General features: G+C 34.4%; 1 protein-coding gene across 12 annotated transcripts in view; it reads right to left on the reverse strand.

Moving 5' to 3' along the window:
- NOL4 (nucleolar protein 4) overlaps positions 1-19,017 on the reverse strand; it is a 524,626-nt gene that overhangs the window by 302,968 nt on the left and 202,641 nt on the right. The window contains exon 1 of one of the 12 annotated variants that reach the window (XM_077900416.1): positions 8,383-8,524. The exons of the other annotated variants lie outside the window; for them this stretch is intronic. The gene's annotated coding sequence lies outside the window, so the exon portion shown is untranslated. Of the gene's footprint in view, positions 1-8,382; positions 8,525-19,017 lie in introns of those variants that run through there. 12 annotated transcript variants of the gene reach the window in all.

The following is a 19,017-nucleotide window of genomic DNA, read 5'->3' on the forward strand; positions in this document are numbered from 1 at the left end:
CCACATAATTGTGGCATTATGCACGTGCATGCATGTGCGTGTGCGCACACACACACACACACACAGGCAGGAATATTATTCAGTCACAAAAAGGAAGGAAATTCTGTAATTTGCAGTAGCGTGGATGGACTGTAAGGGGATTATGCTAAGAGAAATAAGACAAAGACTAATACCATATGATTTCACTTATATGTGGAATTTTAAAAAACAAGCAAACAAATTAAAAAAACAAACTCACAGATAGGGAAAGAGATTGATGGTTGCCAGAGTCAAGAGGTAGGAAGTGGATAAAATGGGTAAAGGTATAAAGGTATAAGTTTGAAGGTGTAAAAGATAAACTCAAAATGGATGAAAGATCTAAATGTGAGACAAGATTCCATCAAAATCCTAGAGAAGAACACAGGCAACACCCTTTTTGAACTCGGCCACAGTAACTTCTTACAAGAAACATCCACGAAGGCAAAAGAAACAAAAGCAAAAATGAACTATTGAGACTTCATCAAGATAAGAAGCTTTTGCACAGCAAAGGATACAGTCAACAAAACTCAAAGACGAGCTACAGAATGGGAGAAGATATTTGCAAATGACGTATCAGATAAAGGGCTAGTTTCCAAGATCTATAAAGAACTTATTAAACTCAACACCATAGAAACAAACAATCCAATCATGAAATGGGCAAAAGACATGAAGAGAAATCTCACAGAGGAAGACATAGACATGGCCAACATGCACATGAGAAAATGCTCTGCATCACTTGCCATCAGGGAAATACAAATCAAAAACACAATGAGATACCACCTCACACCAGTGAGAATGGGGAAAATTAACAAGGCAGGAAACCACAAATGTTGGAGAGGATGCGGAGAAAGAGGAACCCTCTTACACTGTTGGTGGGAATGTGAACTGGTGCAGCCACTCTGGAAAACTGTGTGGAGGTTCCTCAAACAGTTAAAAATATACCTGCCCTACGACCCAGCAATTGCACTGTTGGGGATTTACCCCAAAGATACAGATGCAATGAAACGCAGGGACACCTGCACCCCGATGTTTATAGCAGCAATGGCCACAATAGCCAAACTGTGGAAGGAGCCTCGGTGTCCATTGAAAGATGAATGGATAAAGAAGATGTGGTCTGTGTATACAATAGAATATTACTCAGCCATTAGAAACAACAAATACCCACCATTTGCTTCGACGTAGATGGAACTGGAGGGTATTATGCTGAGTGAAATAAGTCAATCGGAGTAGGACAAACATTATATGGCTTCATTCATTTGGGGAATATAAATAATAGTGAAAGGGAATAGAAGGGAAGGGAGAAGAAATGGGCAGGAAATATCAGAAAGGGAGACAGAACATAAAGACTCCTAACTCTGGGAAACGAACTAGGGGTGGTGGAAGGGGAGGAGGGCAGGGGGGTGGGGGTGAATGGGTGACGGGCACTGAAGGGGGGCACTTGACCGGATGAGCACTGGGTGTTATTCTGTATGTTGGCAAATTGAACACCAATAAAAAATAAATTTATTATTAAAAAAAATTTCAAAGGTGTACACTTCCAGTTATAAAATAAATAAATCCTGGGGATGTAATATATGTCATGGTTACTATAGATAAAAATACTGTATTACATATTTGAAATTACTAAGATCTTCTATCACAAAAAAATATGATTTGTAACTATGCATGGTGGTGGATGTTAACTAGACTTATTGTGATGATCATTTTGATATAAATATCATTATATATAATCATTATAATCACATAATCATTATATATCTATATCATAATCATTATGTTGTATACCTAAAACAAAAAAATTATAAATATTTTGAGTAAACATTTTCTCCAAAGAAGATGTTCAAGTGGCAAATAAGCACAAGAAAAGATGATCAACATATTTAGTAATCAGGGAAATGTAAATCAAAATTTTAATGAGATACTACTTCACATTGACTAGGATTGCAATAAACAAAAATAAGTATAGACAAAGATGGAGAACTTAGAACTCTCATGCATTGCTGATAGAAATGCAAAATGATGCAGGTGCTTTAGAAAGTTTGCTAGTAACCTGAAAATTTAACACAGACTTATCATATGACCTAATAATCCCTTAGTATGTATATATTCAAGATAAATTAAATACAACCACACAAAATAAATTGTACAAAATACAGCAATATATTAGTTATAGCCTTAAAAAGTAGAAACAATTAAAATGCCCCTGAACTGAATATATAAATAAAATATGGTATAACCATACAAAGGACTGTTACTCTGTTATAAAAAGGGATAGAGTACTGATTTGTGCTATCCCATGGATGAATCCTCAGAACATAAACCTAAGTGAAAGAAGCCAGACACATAAAAAGACACATATTGTTTGATTCTTATTTGAAATGTTCAGAAAAGCCAAATTTATAAACGTAGATTACTGAATACTTTGAACTAGAGAGATGGGTATATGGGGATTCACTACTAATGGGTATAAAGTGGCTTATGGAAGAGGTAAAAATGTTCTAAAATTAGATGATGGTGATGGTTTTGCATCCTGTGAATACACTAAAACATTAAATTGTGCGTTTCCATGGATGAATTGCATGGTGTGTGTTTTATCCCTAAAAAGCCATTACAATGTGTGGTCTCCAATAGTTTTGGATTTTCTTTCTTTTTCATTTTATTTTATTTTTTTAAATATGTATTTTTAAATTTTTAAAAAATTTTGGCTGTGGGTGACAGACAATATTACATCAGTTTCAGGTGACAACATGATTCAACTTCTCTATATTACGCTATGCTCACCACCAGTGTAGCTACCATCTGTCACCGTACAATGCTATTACACTATCACTGACTATATTCCCTATGCTGGACCTTTTATTCCTATGACTTATTCATTCTCTAACTGGAAATGTATATCTTCCACTCTTCTTTACCCATTTAGGCCATCTCTCTAACCTCTTCCTTTTGTCAATCACCTGTTTGTTCTCCATATTTATAGGTCTGATTCTGCTTTTTGTTTGCATATTCATTATTTTTTGTTTTATAGATTCTGTATGAATGAAATTATATGGTATCTGTCCTTCTCAGTCTGACTTATTTCACTTAACATAATACCATATTGCCATTTGTGACAACATAGATTTTAATTTCAAAGATAAAAAAGGAGATCATACCATCCAATTTCAACAGTCTACAAACCCATAAACATAGAGTGGAAATGGGAACGGCTCAAACAGCAAGGCTTAGCGTGATGTGCTGGTATATGTTTACCAACTATCTCCCCCAGAGTATATAAGGTTTTTATAAATTGCAATAATATAAAGATGTGTAGCATATAATTTATTTATTTATTTATTTATTTATTTATTTTTATAATTTATAAATAATAGCAAAATATGTACTTTTTATTGTAAATTCCATATAGACAACTAATTCTCCCAGAATGCTTTTGACTTGTGTTGAACTCTTGCTCAGCAAACCAGCCTATTATTTTAATTGAACTATGATATGTCAAATGGAATTTCATTGCAGACTTCTTCCTAATAAGTTTTTTTGTAATTTAATATGGTATGTACTCTACTGTTGTACTATTTCTCCCTTGTATAAATTGTATTAAACTGAAACCTCTTTCAGCTTCAGCACTATGACAATAAACAAAACAATAAATCCAACTCTGATCTGTGGTATTTGCTGATTTTTGTGGTGTAAGTACTTCTATAAAGGCATATTTCAAGATACCAATGTGAGGTCACTGAGCCCAGAGTTAGGAAGAGATGCACAACAGTATACCAGTATGTGGTATTTTCACCATACTGATACTATAGACCAGAAAAACTACCTTAAGAATATGAATAATAATAAAATAATTAAGTAGTGATACATTCTGAGTATCTACCACCTCAATATAAAATAACTTAATAAGCCTATATCATTTAATTTTTCTTAATAGCTGCTTCACGAATGGCTTGTAAAATTCCTGAAAATCTAACAATTAGCTCTCTTAAGCTAGTACAAACCAGCTCCAGAATACCAGTTTTTATGTCATTCAAGATGAGTGAATGACATATTCAATGAATTAGGTGAATATTTCATAGTGTAGTTTCTTTAACCAACCACTGATATAAAAAGCCTTAAATAACAGGAATTCACAAAATAAACTGGTCTAATATAACCCTTCAGGGTGCTAGAAAACATAGCTACTATAGGAAAAATTTTATATTAAAGCTAATATGATAGCAAAGCCAATCAAATTTGTAAATTGAGTATGGGATAGCAAGTCTGTTCTCAAAAAACTTTGGTTACTTAATGCCTTTATTGTATATTATATTAATGCACTCAAATGATATTAAAGGAAGATAATAATTAAGTTCAAAAATGAATCACCCTTACTTCACTTCCTGCTGGCTTACTAATTGCCCATTGGTGAGATGACACATATACACATAAAAACTTAGGGCAAACATGTGAAATTGATCAATGAGAGACACAAACCTTAGAGATACAATACTATTATAATGAAATCACAGTGCCATGATGTTAAAAGACTATCATAAAATTTTACATGTTTCATCTTGGCCTTATAGGAGGTATTTAAAATACACTTTTCCTAAGTTTCAAATTCAACCCCTTTTGAAATTCCTCATTTCCAATTACATTTTGAAGCTAAGTAAGAACTGATGAAAACAGAACCATTAGGGGGTAGATCACTCTCCTGCAATCTTCCCTGACTCCATATCTCCATAGGAGACTGTATCTGCTTTTAGCATGACTAAGCTACGGTAAGATAATAGACAGACATTGACACCAGAAATGTCACTCAAGCATATTCATATAATTTGTGAGGATTTTCCACTCAATTAAAAACAATTTGAGAGTCAAAGTTTTGATATATCAAATATAACATCTACTGGAATAATCTTTATTTGAGTTACATTACACAATTGAAACTAAGGCCAATATAACACATTTGCTATCAAGGAATCAATGAGTGAAAGTAGTTATCATCTTTCCTTCCTCTGTCTAGTTATTATCAAACAGATAACAGGCAAAGTCATCATGATAAACTAGTTGATGTGAGAGCAATTTTAGTGAGATATTCAAAATTAAATGCAGTATGAAAGGCTGCCAGTTTATAAACAATAAATAAAACAAAATAATAAATAAAAAGGGATAGTGAAATAAAAATAAATTTCTAACATTCAATATTCAATAATCCTAAACTCAAGAATTTTTAGAGAATACCTTAAATAATCGAATTTTTGCGAATAATTTCAATGTGCTCCCTAAACTGAAAGGTACCCTTTATCCTACTCTATTCAGCTGACTCTAGAAGTTCACTTTTCATTGGCAAGTCCATCATTGTATGTATGCTGAGAGAAAGCAATGGGGGATGGAAGTAGAGGAGGATTCAGTCTGTGAAGATGGAAAGGTACCTAAAACCTACTTTATCCTACTGTAACTACCTAAAGGTGGTACCTTGGTATATAATTCTGCAAGAGAGATGCAATCAGAAAGCCCAGGAGTGAGGCAGTATAAGGAAATACAAGGTTGGCAAGGCTTCAGAAATTACCTCTACTGTGTGTCAGAGATTATGATAGATTACTTTGGCTAATTGCAAAGAAAAACCTAAAAGATGTTTTCCTTCCTAAAGGATTGTAGCCTAACATTAGTTTAGATGAGTATGTAGAAAGAGATTGTAGTAAGTAGAGCACGGTAAATCCAATATGCTTTAAAACTGGTTCTCAATCTTAGTTGCACTTTGAAATCTCCTGGTGAACTTTACATTTCTGATACCTAGGTCCTTTCTCCAGAGAATGTGATGGATGGAATAGGTCAGGGGTGCACCTGGGCATGGGAGTTTTTAACATCTCCCTCAGGGATTCTAATAGGAGCCACAGTTGAGGAATCAGGCAGTCCCTGCTAATATTGTGCAAACACAGTCCTACACCCTGGATAGCAACTCTTCTTTGAGGCCAGACACCATTCCTATTCCCAATTTACATACAGGAAACCAGGCCTGGAGATTGGAAGTAACTTTGTCCAATCAGTAGATTGTGCTAGGATACAAACCCAGGGCTCCAGCGATCAAGCAGTTATCCCCTATGAATAGGAAACAGACAGGGAAGTACACATTTCTGCGGAATATGCTTATTTTCAAAGCAGCCATCTGCAGCCCTAAACTCTCTCTTTAGCCTGCTACTTGGCCCTCAGCGCCTCAGTTCACGCATATATTTAAAAACAAACAAAACAAACATCTGGGAAAGTAAATAATTTGTAAGAAACTTTCAGCTAAAAAACAACAACGTTTCAATCCTATGTATTCATTATTGAAGAAATGCACTCTAATTTTCTGTAAAATAGTAAGTTTGGAAACCAAATCAAGAACTTTTAACCTGCAGCATTCTTATCATCTAAAGTGTTTAAGTTACTTGACTGTGTTTTTAAAAAGGAAAACAAGACAACCTGAAGAATTTTAAACAGACAATATTTTGGAGAGAAGGAAAAACAGCCGAAAGTAAAAGTAGCATAAAGAGAAACATGCAGTATTTCAACATACAGTACTTCAACTGAAAAATATGTTTTTGGGAAAAGGAAAGCCTATACAAAATTTATTAAATTTGTACTAGCAATTCATTTGCAAAAACAGAGAAATTTAATTTCACTTCTTTGCAAAATTGATGATTTATTCAAGAAAACCATATTGAATTCCAAGTTTCTGTTTCTTCAATGAGAAGATAATTACAATTATTTATGGAGAATATTCATCCTGTCTTCAGCACAAACAAAAGTCCACATTACTAGGAGGCCAATCCCTGCCAGTATAAAAGAAGTCTGGAGAAACACTGCTTCACCATATGTTCAGATGCTGGCAAGATGAACTTTTCTTGTCAGATACTATCTTATAGTAGTGACTTTTCACCACTTCCCTGACACATACTGTTGTCGCCCTTGACATACAAATAACTTTTTATTCTGAGGTACTCATGAACCAGTAGCATTAGTATATTTTAGGCTGTATATTTCACTGCTTCTAGTTATTTCACAGCATTAACATCATTAATGGTTGATGTAGTAACCAAGGAAAAAGTAAAAATTAAATTTCTTTTCTTGAAAGCCAATCTGTTCAATATATATTTAAGTTCATCTAAGGACGGAATCATTTGAGCTTTTTTGGTCATCATTGTGTATAAGTTGGGACTTGGTTGTGAGCAGGAAGTGCCACTGCACCTTCCTGCATTTTCCCTTAACTAGCAGACATAATCATTACTTAATACAGGTACATCTCCTTTATTTCTTTAGTTCTAACAACTAGAGCAAGGCAAATAGTTTTAGAGATGGTAGCACTCATTGCAAATTTTATAAAAAATTTAATAGATCAAAGATGTATGGTGTCCATGGACAATAGTCTATAATGCAGAAGTAACTTCAGAAGGAGATGCTAACAGGCCAAAAAATAATAATAATTTAAGACCTTTACAGTTAAGGATCCAATCTTGAGAGTTATAATCCCAGAAAAAAAAAAGAAAGACTTCATTTTAGGAAAATTCCAAGAATAGTAACTGAGTTAGGTACATAGGGACATAACGTAAGAATTTTTGACCTAATTACAAAGAAAGGACTTAGAGCTTAGAAAAAAACATTCTTCATTTCTAATTTGATCAGAAGAGTTACAAGAGATCCACTGAAAAGTGTGCAGGTGTAGCTAGTGAGATGTATAAATGAGACCTTTGTCAAAATTTTGGTGTCATACTTCCCCAAGAATCCAAACACATTTTATATCCTTCATTACTATTATTACTATTATTATGTTGATGATTTTGTTTAGTGGTATTTTTACCTAGATTCAGCGTCTAAAAATTCGGAATCATGATACTATGCAGTAATCAGATAATTCTACTTCTGGACTGGCTTTCCAATCTACTCCATACCCCACCTACTCTACTAGACTCCTGATTTACTAGCCCAGGAAACGACTTTGGGAGCCTAAAACAGAGATTGCAAATAGGTTTCATTACATGTGTCAAATCTGTTTCTGATAGTGGCTACTCATATGTAGAGCCTTGTTTTGGCTTCATGAGAAAGAGTACCTTTATGGGTTAGTATTGGTTCAAAAATCTGAGATGGCACATGTACTAAGTTTCTGCCAACTCTGGCATAAACTATGGAAACAATATTATTTTTATCATTTTTCTATTAATTTCTCCCCATTCCAGTCTATATTCAAACTGCTAAAATAATCTTGCTTTAAAAACTATAATCACATCAACTTATGATTTATAAATTTCTACTTGATTTTTATGCCTGTAAGACAATTCAAAGTTTTGGATTTATTATTCACTTTAATTTCTTAATCTAGTCCCAATTTACTTAACCACTACTCACCTATGTCCTGTCATTTCAACACATTCACATAACATTGAACTTCTCAACTTTTCCTGAAAATTCTGTAAAACTCATAACTAATGATTTCTTCATTAGAATCCAAGCTTTCTGTGGGCAAAGTCTGCATTTGATTTTCCCTACAAAGACCTAAAATTGAACCAAGCAGAGAATGAATGGACTATAATTTTGAGCAGAAAAATGAATAAATTAATATATGAATAACATTTTCTGATTTCTTCCTAGAATGTCTTTCTTCAGCTGGCAAATTCCTGTCCACCCTTCAAAACCCGTGTCACATGTCCAGTCTTCCAGGAAGCTTTCCTTGATTCCTTAAAGCTAAGTTACCTATATCTCTCTGTTCGTTCCTGTTTTTAGCATTTCATATGCTATTTTTGTTCACTTTTTCTTTTTTATAATTTATATACAGTGAAATGCTCAGATCATAAGTATACTATTCAGCATGTTTAGGCAAATGCATCAAATAACAAACATTTCCATCACTCCAGATAGTTCTTTCATACTTCTTTGTCAACTTCTTCAAAATAATGACCAATGATTTCAGTCACCAGAGGTTACTATTTGCCTGTTCCCAATATTTATCTAAGTGGGATTATAGATGTGTACTTGTGTCTCACCTCTTTCATTTAGCATAATAGAGATTTATTCATGCATTTGTCTGCAGTGCCTTCTTTTTATTACCGAATAGTATTCCATTGCATAGCTAAGCCACAATTTGTCCATTTTCCAGTTGATGGGCATTTAGGTTGATTCTAGTTTGGTGCTATTATGAAAATAGCTACTATGTTGTACTTTAAATGATCTCTTCACTGTAAGATCTTTACTTTGCAAAATGAACTCAAGAGAAGTTGCTTGGTGATAATTATTTTGAAATTGCCATACCTAGAGTAGTCCTTGGTAGATAATACTTGATCAGTAATCATTCAATTAGAATACAATTTGTGTCTCTCTAACCTAGATGTTTGTAGAATCTCTTTGCCAAACAGGACTTGTAGGTACTGGGAAGTGATACGTTATGAGGCAAACTACCATATTCCATTTACTTCCTAAGTTCCTTGGGAAATTCCTTTACATTTCTCTGGGCCTTGATTTCCTTATCTATAACATGAAGATAATTATAGCATTTATCTGTTTGGCTTGATTTCAGGATTACTTGAACGTTGCATAGAATTTAATAAGCACTCAACAAAGATTAGTTGTGAATTTATTATAACGTGTATCCTTCAAATATCTGACTAAGCCTATAACATGAAGAATGGAATTTTGGGATAGTTCCATTAAAAAAATGAGAGAAAAAAGAGTAAAAGGCACCCAGAAGAGTCAACACAATATTAATGAAGAACAAAGTCAACAGACTGACACTTCAAGACTTAATATAAAGCTACAGTAATCAAAACAGTGTCACGGTGGCTAGAGAACAGGCAAATAAATCAATAAAACAAAAGATGAAAAGATGAAGTATAGAAGCAAACCCACATAAATATAGTTAACCGATCTTTGATAAAGACACAAAGGCAATACAACAAAATAAAAATAGCCAGGATGCATGGGTTGCTCAGTTGGTTGAGTCTCTGACTCATAGTTTTGTCTCAGGTCATGATCCAGGGTCATGAGATTGAGCCCTGAATCATGCTCCACACTCAGTATAAAGTCTGCTTGAGATTCTCTCCCTCTGCCTCTGTCCTTCCCCCAGCTCACACGCATATGAGTACACTCTCTTTCTCTCTCTTTCTCTCTCTCTTTCTCTCCCTCTCTCTCTCAAATAAATAAATAACACCTTAGAAATCTCAGTGGAAAAAAGAGATTGTCTTTTCAACAAGTAGTGCTGGAGCAACTGGACATCCACATACAAAAAGAAAAAAAAACTTAATCTAGGCAGACAGCATATAATCTTCAGAAAAAATAACTCAAAATGGGTCATAGACTTAAATGTAAAACTCAAAACTATAAAAACTCCTAGAAGATAATATAGGGAGAAATTTAGATGACCTTAGGCATGGTGATGATTTTTGGTACAACACCCAAGGTACTATTGATGAAAGAAATAATTGATAAGCTGGAATCATTATTAAAAACTTCTGTTCTATGAAAGACACTGTCGAGAGATTGAGAAGACAAGTCACAAATGGAAAGAAAATATTTGCAAAAGACCTATCTGATAAAAGATCGTTATTCAAAATACACAAAGAACTCTTAAAGTTCAACAATAAGAAAACGAACAACCTGATTTAAAAATGGGCAAAAGATCTAAACAGATGCCTCATCAAAGAAGATGTACAGAGAGAAAGCAAGCTTATGAAAAAAAATGTTCCATATCATATGCCATTAGTAAAATGCAAATTAAAATAAGAAGATACCACTACACACATATTAGAGTGGCATAAATTCAGTATGCTGACAACACCAAATGCTAGCAAGGATGTGCAACAACAGGACCTCTCATTCACTGCTGGCAGGAATGCAACATGGTACAGCCTCTTAGGAAGACAGTTTGGCAGTTTCTTACAAAACTAAACATTCTCTTACCATATGATCCAGCAGTTGTGCTCCTTGGTATTTAGCCAAGGGAGTTGAAAACTTATGTCTACACAAAAACCTGCACACGGAAGTTTATAGCAGTTTTGTTCATAATTGCCAAAACTTGGAAGCAACCAAGATAGCCTTCAGTAGGTGAATGGATAATAAATTGTAGTACATCCACTGCTAAAATGAATGAGCTAAAAAGCCATGAAAAGACCTGAAGGAACTCAAATGCATATTACTAAGTGAAGTAAGACAATCTGAAAAGGGCACATACTGTATGATTACAGATATATGAATATTCTGGAAAAGGCAAAATTATGGAGACGTAGCCATCATGAAGACTAGTTGCCAGAAGTAAAGCAGAAGGGATAAATAGGTGAAGCATAGAGAATTTTTAGAGCAGCACAACTATTCTTTATAATATTGTAATAGTATTACATGTCATTATACATTTGTCAACCCATGGAATATACACAAAGAGTGAATCTTAATGTAAATTATGGGCTTTGGATGATAATGGTATATCAATATAGGTTTACTAATGGTAACAAATGCACCAGCTTGTGTAAGATTTTGATAATGAGGGCGGCTTATCCATGTGTGAGGGCAGGGCATATATGTAAAAATCTGTAGTTTTGTTCCATATTGCCACAAACTTAAGCTTGCAATTGATCTTAAAAATAAAATCTATTTAAAAGGGAAAAAAAGTTAAAGTGAGTGAAAGCCTTATTTCCTTGTGTAACCACTATGGAAAGTTATTTAAGTGGCCCAAAAACCAGCTTGAGGCATTTTTTTGTAAAGAAGCCTTGGTCAATTAAAAAAAATAATAATAACTGAAAATACACAAAAAATTAAAAAATAAAATCTATTCCATCTCTTTTAATTGCATGTATTTCTAAAAAAACTTCTTCATATTTTAGAACAATTCATACTGAAAAAATGAAAATTTGCCAAGGACATAAACCATTCACTTTCATTAATATTTAAAAAAAAAAAGACTTTCCACTATAAAATAAGAGGATTAATAGCAACCACATAGTAAAATGCAGAGCTCTCAGAACACAAACTGGGGCAGCCACTGGGGAAAACAGTATGGAGGTTCCTCAAAAAATTAAAGATAGAACTACCCTATAATCCAGTAATTGCACTACTGGGCATTTACCGATAGAAAACAAAAACACTAATTCTAAAAGATACATGCACCTCTATGTTTACTGCAGCATTATTTACAATACCTAAGCTATGGGGGCAGTGCGAATTATATATTGATGGATGAATGGATAAAGAAGATGTGGTATACGTGTATAATGGAATATTATCCACTCATAAAAAAGGAATAAAAGCTTGCCATTCTCAACAATGTTGATGGATCTAGAGAGTATAATGGGAAGAGAAATAAGCCGGTCAGAGAAAGACAAATACCTTATGATTTTACTCAATATGTGTAATTTAAGAAACAAAACAAGTGAAAAAAGAAAAAAAAAAAAAAGACAACCCAAAAAAACTGACTCTTAACTATAAAGAACAAATGGATGGTTACTAGAGGGGAGGGTGGTTGGGAGATAGGTGAGATAGGTGATAAGGATTAAGAAGTGCCCTCATGGGCAGCCGAGGTGGCTCAGCAGTTTAGCGCCACTTTCAGCCCAGGGCCTGATCCTGGAGATCGAGTCCCACGTCAGGCTCCCTACATGGAGCCTGCTTCTCCCTCTGCCTTTGTCTCTGCCTCTCTCTCTCTCTCTGTGTGTGTGTGTCTCTCATGAATAAATAAATAAAATCTTAAAAAAAAAAAGTGTACTCATTGCAATGAGCACTGGATGATGTACGAAATTTTGAATCACTATATTATAGTAATATAACACTGTATGTTACCTACCTGGAATTAAAGTAAAAACTTTAAAAACAAATAAAAATAAAATAAATACAAAGCTCTCAAAATACAGCAACTTTCTAGGGCATGTGTGCAATAGGCCATAAGACTTGAAACAGAAACCTCCACATGAAAACAAGACCCTCAAAACAAGGTCAACATATGTATTGAAAAAATGGAATACGAAAAAAATCTGCCCATTTGAAAACAAGGATGACAAGGTAACTTGTCTTACTTTCCTTTATCTCTTTATTGAGGAAAAAAAAAAGTCTCACCTTTGGGAAGGCAACGGAGAGAAACTGGTAGTTATTTAGACAGAGTTATTCAGATTTAAGAAATATGATTAATTCCAAACAGGATAATTTTGTTTTTTAAAAATCCACCCTTGACTGCATCTCACTTAAACTGCTGATATCCATAGACTGACCACCCTAACAAGTAGCCAGAAAGATAAAACAGATTACTCTCAAAGACCAGCTATTTGTCTGACTGCAAAGTTCTCAATAATCACAAACCCAAGACAGTAGAATAATAGTTTCATGGCCCTAAGGGTAAAAATATATATTACTCTAGAACTGTATAATCAAGTAAATTATCATTCAAGAATGAATTTTGAAACAAAAACTAAAAACATTTACCATCCTCATTAAGGGAACTTAAAGGAAGTACTTTAGAACCAAGAAAATTGCTAGATAATTCTAGAAAGGAAATACTAAAATTGTAAGCATAATTTATTCATAACATTTGAGTTATTTTAATAATTTTTCCCAAAGCACTTTTTTGATAGATAAGTCAGATCCTTAAGGAGTCAATAGTCAGTAGTTATGACCCCCAATATTTAAGAAGCATGGAACAGTTAAAGGATAAACGCTAAAGTTAAGGATTAATTTTGCTCCTACATCTAAGAAACAAGTTATTTCCATTTGTTTATTAAAAATAATGCTACTAAAAAAAAAAAATAATGCTACTGTGGGATCCCTGGGTGGCTCAGTGGTTTAGTGCCTGCCTTCGGCCCGGGGCATGATCTTGGGAGTCCCAGGATTGAGTCCCACATTGGGCTCAATGCAAGGAGCCTGCTTCTCCTTCTGCCTGTGTTTCTGCCTCTCTGTGTCTCTCATGAATAAATAAATAAAATCTTAAAAAATAATAATAATGCTATTGTGAATATTTTGTTCACATTTTTAGCATACCCATGTACTTATTTCTTTTGGACACATAACTAAGAATAGAAACGTTTAGTTACAGGGTATATTTATGTTCACGTTGTACTAGTTCCAATATTTATGAAATAATCCCAAATTTCTAGAAGGTCTTGAATCATAAAGCAAGATGAGCTGGTTTTTAAAATCCTTAACTTAAGAGGGATGTCTGAGTGGCTCAGTGGTTGAGCGTCTCCGTTTGGCTCAGGTCGTGATCCCAGGCTCCCCGGATCAAGTCCCCATATCAGGCTCCCTGCAGGAGCCTGCAGGAGCCTTTTTTTTTTTTTTTTTTATGCAACTTCATCACTTTATTCAGATCTTCAAAATAGTCTTTATTCTACATTTTTAGTATAAAAAATCCACAAGTTAAGTACACCACAGTGTAAAGAGAGATGTACAACGCTGAACTTCCATAACAGTCAATGGTACAGTCAAACATCACATGTACAGAACACAAAATTTAGATGAACTGAAATTATAAGATAAAATAAAATAAAATCCAATTTCCGAAAACAAAAATCAAAGTATTAAGGATCCCTGAAAATGTTCTTAACCCTAATGAGATTTTGCTGGACTCAAGTCATTTTGTAGTGAGGGATTCATAGTATGACCCCATTACCCCAGCTGAGGAATTCTCAGGAGCCATGAGCACCTGCATCAGATACTCTGATAACTGGTAACCAATTTTTGGATGGGGAAACTTCAGGCCCCTCTGCCTATGTCTCTGCCTCTCTCTTTCTCAGTGTTTCTCATGAATAAATAAATAAAATCTTGTAATAAAAATCCTTAACTTGGATATCTACCTCTAATACACATTGATCTTTGATGTTACGCCTTTGCTTAATTCTATAATGTCATGATGTGTATTAAAACTACTGTGTGAAAATAAGCTTATATTTGTTGAGTGCTTCATTTGTATTCCACACTGTGCTAAACAGTTCACATATTTTATACCTTTTAATCATCATGATAGCTATCCATCATTCTCATTTCACAGGTAAGGAATATGGGGCTCAGATAAATTAATACATTCTCCATGATCATGTATATAGGACATGGAATGCACTGCAAGAGAACAAATAATGAATATGGCACAGCCTGGAGATCCTTTCAGTAGAAGAAACCTAGGGTCAGGGCATCTTTGGAAAAACTAGCCTCACTAAACATAGAGGCATATATGAATCACAATGTTTATAAAATATTAAGTGTGCTAAGACAGAGACTATATTATAATAAAGAGATTTCAAATTTTGTAACTTAAATAGAAATGTATTTCCCTCCCATCTAACAGTTGAGTGGGCTGGTGAGCATAGTAGTTTTGCCATCAGAAACATGTGATTTCCAAGGATTCTCTAGATTTCATTAGTTTCCAGTCAGAAGTAAAACTGAAAGAAAAAGTATAAGAAACAAGTTGCACTCATCATGTCTGATCATCCAGCATTGGTCCAAACTTAATCACAGAACCACACTTTGAGGCAAAGAAAGCTAGAAAATGTAGTCAGCAAACTGGTTAAAGACAGTCAGATGTCCTGCTGAAATTAAGATGATTCTATTTTTAAAAAGAAAAAAAAAAGCAATGAATATGAAAAAGTGGAAGCCTCTGCCTCATTAACTAGTCAGACCTGACAGAAACAGGACATGTGCCAAGATGTAACAAGGAAACAACTGGAGAAGTAGGTATAAAGCCCAACTGGGGAAGGCTTGAACGCCCATCTGGAGAAGGTAACCTAATACAGTAGTTAATGAGAAGCCCTTTTTAAAATAAACATTTTTATTGAAGTATAGCATTGAGTCAAAATGCACATATCATAAATGTACAGCCTGCTAAATTTATACAAATGTACACGTCAGAATCACTCAGCTCAAGAAATTTAAGTTCCAGCACTCCCACCAGCATCTTCCTGCCCTTCCCAATCATCAACCTTGCTCACCTACCCAAAGATAACCACCACCTAACTTCTCTATATAGGCTAGTGTTGCCTATCTTACCATGCCATTATGTTTGTGGGATTCATATATGTAGTATATAGCAGGATTTTTTAATGTTTTACTGCTGCACAGTATTCCATTATAGAACATGCCATATTTTTAATTTAAATTCAACTAATTTAACATCGAGTGTATTACTAGTTTCAGAGGTAGAGTTCAGTGATTCAGTCTTCTATAATACCTAGTGCTCATTATATCCCATGCCCTCCTTAATGTCCATCACTCAGTTACCCCATCCCCACACTCCCCTCCCCTCCAGCAACCCTCCTAAGGTTAAGAGTCTCTTATGGTTTGTTTCCCTTTCTGATTTCATCTTATTTATTTTTCCCTCTCTTCCTCTGTGTTCCTCTGTTTTGTTTCTCCAGTTCTACATATGAGTGAAATCATATAATTTTCGTTCTCTGATTGACTTATTTCACTTGGAATAATACCCTTAAGTTCCATCCACATCATTGCAAATAGTAAGATTATATTTTTTTGATGACTAATATTCCAGTGTATGTGTGTGTGTATCTAGATAGATGATTGATAGGTAGATAGATAGATAGATCTCACATCTTTTTATCCATTCATCTGTCAATGGACATCTGAACTCTTTCCATAATTTGGATATTATGGGCATTGCTGCCATAAATATTGGGGTGCAGGTGTCCCCTCAGATCACTACATTTGTATCTTTGGGATAAATACCTAGTAGTGCAATTGCTGCGTCATGGGGTAGCTCTATTTTCAGCTTTTTAAAGGAACCTCCACACTGTTTTCCAGAGTGGCTATACCACCTTAAAGTTCGACCATTCATTTGGGGAATATAAATAATAGTGAAAGAGAATATAAGGGAAGGGAGAAGAAATGTGTGGGAAATATCAGAAAGGGAGACAGAACGTAAAGACTGCTAACTCTGGGAAACGAACTAGGGGTGGTAGAAGGGGAGGAGGGCGGGGGGTGGGGGTGAATGGATGAGGGCACTGGGGGTTATTCTGTATGTTAGTAAATTGAACACCAATAAAAAATAAATTAAAAAAATAAAAATAAAAAAAAAATAAAGTTCGACCAAGAGTGTGGGAACATGCCATAATTTATTTAGCCATTGTCTTCAAGATAAACATTAGAGTTGTTTCCAGTTTTCAGCTATTTAAAATAATTCCACTATAATAGTTTGCCTTGTGTTTTTTGGTGTACCCATTACTCATTTCTTTTGGCTATATCCCGGAGGAATAGAATTGAATACAGAGTATACTTGCGTTCAACTTTTGTAGATCATGCTAAATAGTTTTTCCCAAGTATCTGCAGCATTTATTGTTCCCCTGGAAGTATAGGAGCATTCTATTTACACTACATTCTTACCAACACATGGGAATATCATTATTTTTTCATTTTAGCCATTCTGGCAGTTGTGATTTTCATTTGTCTGCAGACTACTCTAGTAGTTTTAATTTTCATTTGTTTGATGACTATTGAGGTTAAGAACCCTTTCTTACATTTATTAGTTATTTGGAGAACTACTCTTGTTTACTATGTCTCCTAACTGCTTTCCAGTTTTTTACTGGGTGGTCTTTTTAACTTATAGAAGCTCTATAGATAGCCTGAATATGAATCCTTTGCCAGTTTGCAACTTTCTTCTCAGTGAACAGCTTTTGAATTTTTTGAATGAGAGAGTGGCAAGAATAGTTCCTTGTTTTGAGAAAATTCATCTGCCATGAATATGAAAGAGTCAGGCCGAAAAATGTTAAAAGGATACTGTATAAATTTCCTGATAATGGTAAATATAATGAGAGCCTAGTTTAGACAAAGGGGAACAATAATAAAGAGGAAAAAGATGAGAGATATTTTATAAAAGAATAATTCATCTATTCAATACTGAGACTTGCTAACTGATTTTAAAAATATGAGACATGGGCCATTTATGAAGGACAGTGAATACTAATAAAATGCAGTCATTATTGGCAGATGGGAACTTAGGAAAATGAGAGTTCTGAATCACTGAAGAGTGTTTACTTTGGAATTAGGTTTTTAACTATAATGATCACACCAAGTAGCAGCAAGGCCCAATTTCTCCCAACTCAAAGGCTTTTTATCATTCTCGCCGTGATTAACAACTCCATATTCATTTCTTTTCAAGATCACTCAATGAAAAAAATAAAAGACAAAACATGGGCTTAAGGAAACTGATATTGTAAAAAATCAGAAAGGAACAGAAAACTCCTGAAAGAAAATTTTCCCAAGAAGGATATTTGAGGAGTAGCAACCCTAGATTGTCAAAACATCCTCCATTTCTTCCTACCCTCAGATTAGCCATAATGTCTTTCCTTTCCTGGTTCTTAACACTATGATAACTAAGTTAGAAGTAAAGGATGCAGAACTTCCCTTAAGTGATTTCATAAAAACTCTTATTTGAATGAGATGTTAAGTCCTCTATCATTATCATCAGGCCCAACATTATCATCTTAACATTTATTGAGCACTTATATACACTGTGTGTTATATGCATTATTTGATCCCTGTAGAGTCCTGAAAATAAGTATTACACTATTATTACTATTCTATGGCAGAAAGCTTAAGCAATTTGCTCAATGTGACAGAGCTAGTAAGTCATGGACCTTGGACATGAACCAAGGCAGCTTGACTCTAGAGCTTCTTTCTTACCTAATTGTTCTCTACATTCTCCTTGCCAGCTATCATGCAACAATTATTTACAGCTAAGGCCATAAAATAATACGAATCATAATAATTAGGATTTAGTAGTAAGTACCCAGATGTGGAAAGTCCTATAGGACATAATGTACCCTAAGGATAGAAACGAAATTGAGACCCAATCTGAGTGACAAACACAATTGAAATTACTTCATGTCAGTTCACTTTTCTCCCTCTCCACTTCTATCCAGCTTCCTCTGTTATCACTAATCTTCTAATCACTAATACTTCTATTGTCTTTAATTTCCTCTCCATCTCTAAACTGTCACTTCTCTAATTCGTTCTCCACCCCACAGCCAGAATGATCTTTTTAAATTATAAAATAGCTCATGCCACTCTTCTTTAAAA

Source organism: Canis aureus, chromosome 6 (assembly GCF_053574225.1).
Source record: "Canis aureus isolate CA01 chromosome 6, VMU_Caureus_v.1.0, whole genome shotgun sequence".
Classification (NCBI taxonomy): domain Eukaryota; kingdom Metazoa; phylum Chordata; class Mammalia; order Carnivora; family Canidae; genus Canis; species Canis aureus.